We start from the raw sequence: 11,506 nt of genomic DNA, 5'->3' as shown, positions 1-11,506 counted from the left end.
AGACCCTGAGGACGAGCCCACAGCTTCCACTGCAGCTGCTGGCTCGGGGCTGGGCTTCCCACAGGACACTGTGATCGTCAGAGGGACCATCCCAGGAGGGTGAGCCTGGAGAAGCAGTGGATTTACCCTTGTGACTGCAGAGCTGCTGGGGCCTCACTCTATGCACCCACTCAGCTCCCAAATTCTCCCGTGGCCCTATTGCCACCACCCTCCCCTCTGCACCCAGTGCCCCACCTCCTCCCAGAGCATCCCCCCAGACCCCTCTGGGATGCTGAACTGCCTGGTTTTGCTGGGAGCTCAGGACCCAGGAGAAAAAAAGAGAGGGGGACTGGAGTCCTGGTGAAAAATATGCTGGCAGCAAAGCGCTGTTAGGGCTACGGCACAGGGTTATTAAGGAGAGGCAGGGAGGAGTAACATCTTTTATAGGACCAATTTATAGTGTTGGGAAACAGGCTTATGGGCACAGGCATCCTCTCACAGGAGGATGGATGTGCTTCCTCTCGGGCAGCATCCATTAAAGGGATGTATTTGGACAGGGTGGTGAGGAGCAGCGGCACAAAAATTCTAAAATAGACACGACAATGTTTCTTTCTGTCTGGCTCAACTTGCACAGGAGTTTCTGCTGCTCCTCCAGCAACTTGCCCAAGGAGAGGGTTTCCCTCCAGCACCATACCCACCTCCATCCCAAAGCTGTCTCAGTGTGGTGGGCTCAGAATGGCTGCAGAGCCATTCCCACTATCCAGTTCAGTGATCTGTCATTTCTGGAAGCTTTATACAGACACCATACCCCTCACACAGCTTCCACACTTCTCATCTCCCCTTGTTAGCCTTTATATTACACGTGTACATTCAAGTGATGCCCCAGCAGGAAATTTTGCATCCCAAGGAGTAGGGTAATGCCCAGGGAAAAATCAAATCACAAAAATTAGGGGGGGTGGGAAGGGGAGGTGATAAATGCTAAATTCTGACTCAGGAAGTCAGAGCGACAAGTGAGTGAGCAAACACAGGTGGATGGAAATGAAAGAGCAATTTTGTCTTGTCTCTGAAATCCTGTCCTTTTCTACAGCCAACATCAGCTGCAGAAGGGAGGTGGGGTGGGGAAGGGACTGGGAAGGCAGGAGATCAGCAATGCAGTGCAGCTGGAGGTCCCTAAAGCAGACTGCAGTCCCCTGGGGTGATATCCAGATTTTTGTTCTCTACTCCATCCCACTGAGCTGTATAATAAATTGTAGAGTTTTTATTTAAATTCTGGTCCAATATCTGTGACTTTAGGCCTATTCCTTGCTGTTGCCATCAGTCCCTGCCCATCAGGATGTGCCGCTCCAACACAGAGCACAGCAACACCTTGACCCTTGTGCTCCCACATGAAATATTTGGCATGTTCCCTGCCACACTCAGGCAAGCCAAATATTCTTTCCTTTGATTTGTTTCAGACACAACAGCCATAAACCTCATTTTCTGGCCTCTTGTTTTCATGTGATAAGACTGGCTCAGAGGAAGGCAGGGATCCATCTTGTTCTGTGATGAGTGGCCTCGTCACATCTGCTGAGCAAACAGCCTCAGTTTCTCCCCCTTGCTACCCAAAATCACCTCCCAGCCCCATCACCTCCTCCTTTTCAGCCCCATTGCCATTTTCTCCAGGTAAACCAGCAGTGCTGGGTGCCCTGGTGGAGCCGCAGTGACCTTTGCTGTCACTCAGTGCCCAGCCAGGCGGGTGCTGGGATGGTCACTGCCCTCAGAGACCCTGCCAAAGACAGAATTTAATGTGAAAACCTCCCTTTGGGCTCAAGGTATCCCACACTGTTGGGAATGGAGCCCTGTGTTCTGTTAAATCACTTTTTTCCTGCACACAGGCACTCTAAGACATCTCTGAATTGACTCTGAGCCCCAGGCAGACTTTGTCCCATGGGAGTTTTTAACCCTCATTTCTTTTTGCCTTGAAGAAAACTGCCCTAACTGTCCCCATGCGCACCAAACAACCCCTCACGAATTTCTTCAGAACCACTGCTCCCTGAATAGGTGCAGAATAGCAGGAGCAATTTTCAATTACTTTAGGAAAGTAGTAAGTTACAGAATCATCACAGAAAGGTTTGGGTTGGAAGGGACCCTAAAGACCATCCAGTTCCAACCCCCCTGCCACAGGCAGGCACACCTTCCACTAGAGCAGGTTCCTCAAAGCCCCGTCCAATGTAGCTTTGAACACTTTCAGGGATGGGGCATCCAGAACTTCTCTGGGCAACCTATGCCAGTGCCTCACCACCCCCACAGTGAAGAATTTCTTCCCAATATCTAACCAAAACCTACCCTCTGTCAGTCTAAAGCCGTTACCCTTTGTCCTTTCACTACCAGGCCCTAGCAAAAAACCCTTCTCCAGCTTTTTTTTTTTTTTTTTTTTTTTTTTTTTTTCTCTTCTCTTCTCCTTTAGGTACTGGAAGGTGCTGCAAAGTCTCCCCAGAGCCTTTTCTTCTCCAAGCTGGAGAACCAGATCTCCTCACTCCAGCAAGTCCATGTCCTTCCTACACTGGTGTTTCCAGAGCTGGATGCAGCCCTGCAGGTGGGATCTCACAAGGGCAGAGCAGAGGGGCAGAATCCCCTCCCTTGACCTGCTGGCCACCCTGCTGGGGATGCAGCCCAGGACGAGGTTGGTCTGCTGTCCCACAGCAAAGTGAGCTGGCTGGGGAGCAGAGCTTTGCCAGGTTCCCGTGGGAATGCTTCCCACATCCTTGCCTTGCTGTGAGTGGAGTTCCTGGATCAGCTGGCAGCACATTTCTTCTCCCTGCAGCCGTGCCTTGGGAGCAGCTCGGGTGGCGCTCTCTGGGTGGATGCAGGACTGAGGAGAAGCCTTAAAACAGGGGATACCTGTGGTTGGGATGGGAAGTTGAAGCCTTTTACCCAAACAGCCTCAACCCTTGTCACTACAAGGGATGTTCCTTGGGTTTTTTGAGCAGCCAAGCAGGATAAACCAGCCTGGAGCCTGTCACTCCTGCAGCATCCTGTGAAAGGCAGACGTTGCCTGGTGCAGCCCTGAGATGGTTTTTGCTGGAGGATCCCATTGTGGTGACCATTGTGCTGCTGCTGAAAGGAAAACCTTCCTTAGGAAGCATGGATTGAAGTGGTTCCTCTCAGTGCTGGATTTATTCTGGAACAGCTTTAATAAGGCACCACTGCCCTTCCTTTTCTTCCAAGAAGTATTCAGAATTCCCCAGCTTGCTGCACGGGTGCTCTGCTCTCCAAGTAGCCATTGCCTATAATTTTGACCACTACATAGAAGTAATTTGTGCAGTTAAAACAACTTAAATGGGAACACAAGGAGTCATTTTAACTGTGGAGGTTGGAGAGTGTGGCTAACCTGGAAATGGGAAAGCTGACCTCTTACCTGGAGCACAAGGCTGAGAACTTCTCGCTCTGCTCCTCACATGTCAGATGGAAAGGAGCAAACCACCTCCCCTTAACTGTGTCCAGCTCAAGCAGAGTGGTGTTTATGGTCTCCCCAATTAACTAAAGCATACCTACACATTAATTAGCTCTTTGTGCCCAGTTATTCCATTTATAACCCTTATTACATCCTTCTGTCAACGGGACATCTCCCCATCACTGCTGCCTGGAGGTGAGGGCAAAGGTGTCTGCATGGATGTGAAAATGGAGCCAAGATGGCTCGGCTCCTTCCTAGGGCTGCATTTCTGCCACAGAGATGCTGTGTAACCTTGGAGAATAACAACAGCAACAACAGAAAATAATAAGCTTTCACACAGGGCAGTTATGAAAAATTGAGCTGCTTCTGAAAGAAATAAATAGAGTAGCTTGAAGGAGAGCTAAAGTGGTCAGTTCAGCTGTGACACAGCCCCATAAACCCCCAAGCTTCCAGGAGATTCTCTCAGCATTTCTTCAGTGGCTCTAAAGTATCCTTTCAGCCCATTCCATCTCTGCAGCTGGAGCCAGCCTCACACACACTCAGATATCCTGGGAGGGAGCATCCCTGCAATCCAGCCAGCAGCTCCAGTGCAGCTGCCCACTCTGGGTCCGCAGCCTGGCTTTGGGAATGCAGGAGCTTCGCAAGGGCATCATTGGCTCCTGGGGAGGAGAAAAAATCATCTTCTCCCTTCTCATTTCTGTCTGCCTCAGATGAGGTCTGGAGACTGAACATCTGCTTAACGTGCCAGTCAGGCAGGGACAGGCTCCCCTTGTTTGTGGCAGAGCCACGGTCAGTCGCAGAAAGCCGAGTTTCCATGTGTAGCCTGGAGACACACACATGGCCCTGGCTTCCCAGCCAGAGCAGCAGCAGGGCTGGAGAAGGAAAGAAGCAGAAAGAAAAAATGGGGATGGAGACGAAAGCAGAGCATCCACAGAATGTCTGAAACCATCCAGCAGCCTAGGGCCTCCAGTGGCACCTGGGTGCTGCCTGTCCCAGCTTGGGGTTAAGCCTCTGCCTTCTGAAAGGCAAGCCTGGCATCACCAAGGTACAGGGGGATTCATGGATGACAGTGGAAATACAGGAGCAGACAGCACAGCCAAGCTCATTCAGCAGAGCAGAGTGATAAATAGAGAGCAAACAGCCCATTGCATGCTAATTTCCCATGAGGATCAATTAACTGTAGTTAAAAAATATATTTTTAATGTCATAGTCTTCAACTGTCACTAGCTGATTGCAGTCACAAAGTGGAGCCAAAATCCTCAGTCAAAAATGTTGGTTCCTCATTAAAAAAAAAAAAAAAAAAAAAAAAAAAAAAAAAAAAAAAAAAGGCTGCCAATATCAGCACCAGGCAGCCCTGTATCCAACAGAGACACAGGAACCAGCACAGGGGACACCAAGAACAGGCCTAATGCCAAAAGAGTGTTATGACATTTTATTAAATAAAATATGCTTATTTAGCCACCTCTAAATAAGGTGGGTGTATTTCCCACTGTTTGAATCTGTTCAGCTATGGAACAACTTCATTATTAACATCTAGGCAAGCATTTAAAGCAGCAGGGAGCTCAGCAATGTTGCTGAAAGCTGATTTCAATCAGTAGTAATGCACTCCTCTCTGAGCCTCCCAGGAGAGACCTCTGTGGTCCCACCTGAATTCCTGCTCTGCCAACAGTGGAGCATCGATTCCAGCTTTCAGAGGACCTGTAATGGGAGGAGGGTGCATTTCAGGAGCTAAACCACTCCTCTCCTGGGTAAATCTCACTGAGTGGTTGGTGGCTCTTTGGAGCATGTTGCAAACAGTTACAATTGTCCCAGCCACACTGCAAAGGCATAAAAGCAGCAACCTCATGTTTAGGAGAGAAAACAAAAATTCAGGAGTGATGTAACTTGCCCAAAAGAGTTGAGAAAGTCTTTCTTGGGGCAAGGCTGGAAGGGAAATCCTGTTCCTGGGCTCATAGAGAGAGTTGGGTGTCTATTCCCAGTGCTGACTGCATCCCCAGTCCTCATTTTTTACTTGTTTGAGTCTCCATCACACTTTTGCTCCACCCTGTGGTTTGTTGTACTTGGTCCTGAGTTTATTTGATATGGAAACACTTCCAGTGTGCCCTTCCTCAGCGTGTGAAGCCCTGGTCACAACTGTGGTATCGCATAAATACCAGTGGGTAAAGGCTTGGTTAATTTTATTTTGGCTGCCTTCACCCCGAAGCTATAGCTCAGCACCTTACTAGGTTTCACCCAGGGGCTGAGATTTGGCACCCTGGTCCAGCAGCTCCCTGCACTCATGGGATGCAGCCATAGGTACTCTGTGAATGCCCACGTTGCTGGGATAAAAGCAGCTGCAACTCAGCACCAACACATCATAATTAGGCCAGCTGAAGAAGTGATTAGTACCACACTGCATCCTGAGGACAGCAGTAGCACCATGGTGCTAAATAAAAGCAGTTCCATGTGGTGCCAGTCAGCTCACAATGGACCTTATCTGCTACCTGTTCACTTCACTTAAAGTGAGCTGCACACAGTGGAGCCATTTTCATCCATCTGGCAGTAAAACCCACAACCCCACAGGTTTGCTGTCTTGAGGGGAAACCACAGCTTTGTGCAACCCCAAATCCAGCCAGAAGCCTGTTGGAACTGGACACTTGTTCTGCCCCTGGCTTTACTGCACCCCATTCCTCATCTCCCTCACACACCATCTCTGCGAGCTGGAGGCTGAGGCAAACACCCTGAGTCTGAGCTGCTCTGCAGAGCACATGCTGGAATCCCACCAGGATGGAAGACTGCTGGAGAAACAAAATTAATTTTCTTATATTTACTAAATGAAACCCAAGAAAGAAGTCATCATTAGAACTGTGCTATGTCTGTCTCAAGGCTGTGAAGGTGGCTCTCAGAGGAGGTGAGGAGAGGGCAGGTCAGAGCAGGTTCATGCATGGGAGGGAGAGAAATCTCTGTTCTCCACACTGCAACCCTTCACAGCCTCTAAAGAAAGAGCCTGGGCTGGCCCCTGGTGGCTGTGGCCTGGGTGATGAACGTGAGCTCCACACTTTGGTTGGTGCCATTTAAACACTGTGCATCAGTAAAAATGTTTCTTCTTTCTGAAGAATCCACATGACTTTTTCCACTTAAAAAAAAAATACAGAAAAGGCAATATTAACAAGTAAACCTAGGGCAACCTACCTTTAACAGCCCTATAGAAAAATAAAATTATAGAGCTATATATATAAAACTAGCAGCAACCTTCCATCGTAATACTCCATTCCTCTCCCCTTGTGACGTTGGTATGAGATTGAGGAAATGTTTTTTAATATGCCTAAATATATAATTATGATAAATATATTATAATTTAAACATTTAAAAAAGCATCTGTCTTTAATAATAACTTATTATTCTATATTTTAGGATGCACATATATAATTACATACAATTCACAATAATATATTTACAGTAAATATATGTATATTTTTATTGTGGGTGGGTGCAGTGGCAGGAGAGGGAGCCTGTGCATGGGGAAGACTCTCTGCTCCTTTCAGACAGGGAATGTTGTGGTACTCCTGTTTTACAGGGAGCAGGGCTATGGATGTGCAGAGAGGGGCAGGGCGGTGCAGCAGGGGAGAGGAGAAGATTTATGGCAAGAAGGGGATTATGGCTCTCTGACATGCAGAGAGAGCACACAAGTCACCGTGACACGGAGTTTGAGCAACCCAGGCTTCCCAGACTCACTGTGTTCCTTCCCTGCTGGGAGCACATTCCCTGCCTGCACAGCATCCGGGCAGCAGGAAGGCAGGGCAGCCTCAGGAACAACATGCCAAGGCCGACAGCATCCTGCTGTTAGCACTGGTGTATTTTACAGCATCTCTTGAGGCTCAGGGAAGGCAGACCAGGGGGACAATTCAGTGCCAGCAGCAGCAGCAGTGGAGCCAGAGCAGCTCCTCCACGGCAGGGCAGCAGATGTGTTTCTATGGAGCTGCTATGCCCCGGCTCCACGATGCTCCTGGGTGCACTGTAACCCCTGTCTGCACCCACAGCCAGGGTTTTCACATTACAGAGAGTAGCTGCTGCACTGTGTGCTCTTCTAGCAGTACCCAGGACGGCTTAAAAATCGGCTGTGTGTTGTGAACTTGAGTGCTACCCTGTTAGTGTTTATTAATTTATTGAATAAACACCAGCGAGGTTAGATGCTGTCTGTGGCTTTGGCTTCTCTTTTCCACAGCATTCAAAGCAATTACTTTCATGAAAGCAAATGGTCCATTTAGCTGGAGAACCTATAAGGCAGAAATGAGATCAGATTCCTGAACAGATGTGCCCTCCTCTAGAGGGATTCAGTGTCTGCGAGGCTTCAAGATGACACCAGGCAGAAAACATCTCTCAACTCCACTAGGCTTGAACTGCACAGCAGAGCTGGAGGTTTTATCAAAGAGCCAGCTCCACCCTTCAAAACAAGGACAAATACCATAATTTTAAAGCATTTCATGTCCCTGGGAAGGGGAGGGAGAAAGGATTTCTTTCTCTTGGGTATGGGGATGGCATCACCATAAAAGCCCCTAGCCCTGATCCACTAGATGAGTTCCTCTTCCTCAGCAATGCAAAGAAAAACGCTCCTGCTCATTTTTTTGCACACACAGACCTGAAGAGGGGGCTGGAGGGAGCCAACAGCTGCTGCACGTCCCCACACCGAGTAGCGCTTTCCCTCGCTGGTGCTGCGCTCTCTCAGGAAACACCTGAGCTCCCCACCCAGCTCAGCTGCAGTCCAGTCAGGAGCAAGTCACAGCTCCCTTGTGTCACTTCAGCGACTGCTCCGAGAGTCAGCACTGCAAACCACGGCTCAGGCCATGCCCTGGGAACACGGCAAAACCCTCCTGGAACAGCAGACCGCAACCATGCCAGGAAGAGAGTGCATCCATCCACAGCAGGATCCCTCAAACCAACGCTTGGCACTGCTCCTGTTGCTCACATCTGCCTGGTGAAGTCCCAGCTCCCACCCCGTCCTCCAGGGAGAGCAGTGCTGGCATCAGCCTGGCTCCCCGAGCTCCAAACGCTGCCCACACCCCCAGGATCTGCTGGAGAAGTCTTCCCTCCTCTGAGCACCTTCCCCGGCCCCCATCCCCGGCCCAGCGGGGTGCAGATGGCAGGAGGCACGAAGGAAAAGCCACCACCCATCCACAGCCCCTCTGGGTAAAGCAGGGCAGCGAGGCAGCGCAGGAACTCGTGCCGCTCCTGCCAGCTCCCTGCCCCGCTGCACGGCCAAGCCAAAGCCCGAGGAGGCAGGGATCTGCACGCCTGACCTGGCAGCCCTGCCGTGCCTCGAATGAGCCGCCGCTGAGGCCGCTTGGAGCGGCTCCAGGCTCCAGACGCAGGGACACGCAGTGACCGCTCCTGGGGCCGCTTCCAGCTGGGACGCCCATCCTGCCATGCCCGGCTCCTGCTCGCTCTCCTCACGGCCGGCATCCGTGCCCATGTGTTCACCTGGCAGCCTTCCCAGCCACAGGCTGCCTGACAGGGGCTCAGCTGCCAGGTACTGATGCATCGGGAGAGGGGGGCCCGAGCAGGACTGGCAGTACTGTTCCTTCAGGCTTCCTGCTCCTCCCGTCCGCGGAAAAGAAAGGAACCTCTCTCGCCTCATGATGACTGAGGTGTTGTCTCAGCCTCTCCTCAAAGCAGGCACCAGAGAAGGCAGAAGAGAGAATTTATCCCTCACCAACTCAACAGATGCTGAGGAAAACTAAAGTAGCTGAAATCACACAATTTCTTGCAAATCTAGGTTGGTGGGAGCGGAGAGCAACTGCTCAGGAGCAAAGAGTGGTAGGGCAAACCCAAGGGCCAGCATTTATCACCGAGGCACATGGGATTAGCTCTCACTCACTCTGGGGTGTAGAGGCAACATTTTCCAGTTGGGTTTTGCTTGGGATGCCTCCATGAAACAGCACATACATGAACACAAAGAGGAGGTGAGGGCAGCTCCTCTCAAGGGAGCAGGGCAAGAGCCCTCAGTCGTGACAACCCTCAGTTGTGTCTCTCATTGGGAGACACAAGTAGTTTCCAGCAGAGCTGTATGGATTTTTTTTTTTTTTTTTTTTTTTTTTTTTTTTTTTTTACTTCTTGAATCTTTCTGGCATCACAGGAGCTTTCAGTAACATAAAGCACCCCTGCTGCTTGAGACCCTGCTGTGTGTAATAGCCTCCCTGCAGAAGGAGATGAGGGGGATGCTGCTGGCAGGGGACAAAACAGCAGAGGATGTGAGAGCACATCTCAAACCACGAGCTACATATAAGCCTACAAACGTGTTCGGAAGAGAGATGGACAGAAAATCCAGGCTTATTTCCCACTGAAGAGCAACTATGATGTTGACTTGGAGAGCACACACACCCTGCCTTTGACCCCAACCTTGCTTTCTGTGGGATTTTACCCCAGTGTCCTGATCTTTGGTGTTACTGCTGCAGAGGGACAGTGAGGATCACCATCAAGGAAAAAGCAGAAAGCTTCAGCCTAGGTGTGCTGCAGCTGAGAGTATTCCTGAGCCTCAGCATTTGCAGCCATTCTCAGAATTAGGCAAGTCTCTTCATTTAAAGTAAGTGATTTCTTGTATATTTATTTCGTTGTGGTCATGTAACAGGTAATATTCCCAGGAAGGCAATCAGAAAGCTTATATTAAGATCCTATAAGCCCATACAGTCCTAACAATCCCTTTTTAACACTACTATTTACAGATGTAAAGCTTTTTACACACTCAGCTATCTTTTTGACATTGTGTTACCAAGGTCAAAAGATCAAAATCTCCTCACAGATTAAAATAAAAGGAATAGATAAACAGTGGCTTTCTGTTCAACAAAATACTTAAAGGCCAACCTGCCACAAACAGGTCTGCAACATCCACTTAGTGCAAAAACATCTTGTCACTGAGGATGATTCATTACGCATGTGAGTAAGACACAAGTAAAAGCTGAGCAAGCAGCTCCCCAATATCCTCCTGAGCTGGACCAGGGGCAAAAAGAACCCAACAACTATCTTGACACTAGAATTCCCCCTCTTAATTCCAGCCTTTGAAACCAAGTTATATGAAAATTGTTATTAAGTTCTTACTCCTATGAAGGCCAAGAAAAGTCATGTGGTTTTTTTTTTTGTTTTTTTTTTTGTTTTTTTTTGCCAGAGCAAGAAATAAAATCACAGTGAACAAAATATTTGACCAGAACATTGCCTGTATTTTATTAAACCTTGAATCTTAAAGTTAAGCTCTAGATCTTCAGAGCAAGTGGATATGCAGAGTCCAGTTCTGGCTAATAGACCAAAAATGGTGGCACAGGGAGTATGGATGTGAGGCATACTGGTTTCAGTCACTTTGAAAAGTGGAAGTGGTGCCTGGATTAGGATCACATAATAGCTACTGACAGGTGGGATAAAGGGCTGGAAGAACACGGCCCAGAGATGCAACACTAAAACATAGGTGCACTAATATTAGTTACTTTATATTCAGCAAGTTACTTTCCTAAATAAAATCTGAAATGCTGGGTTTAAGCTCCCTCTTAGTCAAGCTCTCAAGAACTGCTCATTGAATTTGATAAAGCCACATAAGAGGGACTGATCTTGTGTCTGAAATTATTTCCCACTACATTAATTTTTGGCTCTGGTAAGCAAGTTGGCTTTTTGTGTTGCTGATACAAAGCAACCAACTTAAAATGAGATTTTGTATTAACTCTGGAGGAAACGGCAAGTAAATACAGCTGTTAAAATAGAAATATAAAACAGAGCCCTAAAAACCAACTTATTGCATACACATTATAAAGGACTTCACCAAAATAATTCAGAAATTGGGCTGTGGACATACATCAACAGTCTTAAAGAGATGTTCAATTTCTGAACATGACTGTTACTAACAAGGAGCCACTTGACATCCATCCCTTCACTCAGTACAGTTAAAATATTCCACAGGACCAGAATTTGTTTCTGGTATTCAAAATCTCAGCTGTAGCTGCATTACCCAGGAAACAGCAAAACTGGTATTGGGGGGAAGGAGGGGAAAAGATATAAACTATTTTAGAAGTTTCTTGGCATTGATACAGGCACAGACAGCTAATCACTAAAAGGATTCACCTGGCATCTCTAGGA

This window comes from Vidua macroura, chromosome 3 (genome assembly GCF_024509145.1).
Source record: "Vidua macroura isolate BioBank_ID:100142 chromosome 3, ASM2450914v1, whole genome shotgun sequence".
Classification (NCBI taxonomy): domain Eukaryota; kingdom Metazoa; phylum Chordata; class Aves; order Passeriformes; family Viduidae; genus Vidua; species Vidua macroura.
The sequence above is the reverse complement of the archived record's forward strand: the minus strand, read 5'-3'. Positions refer to the sequence as shown.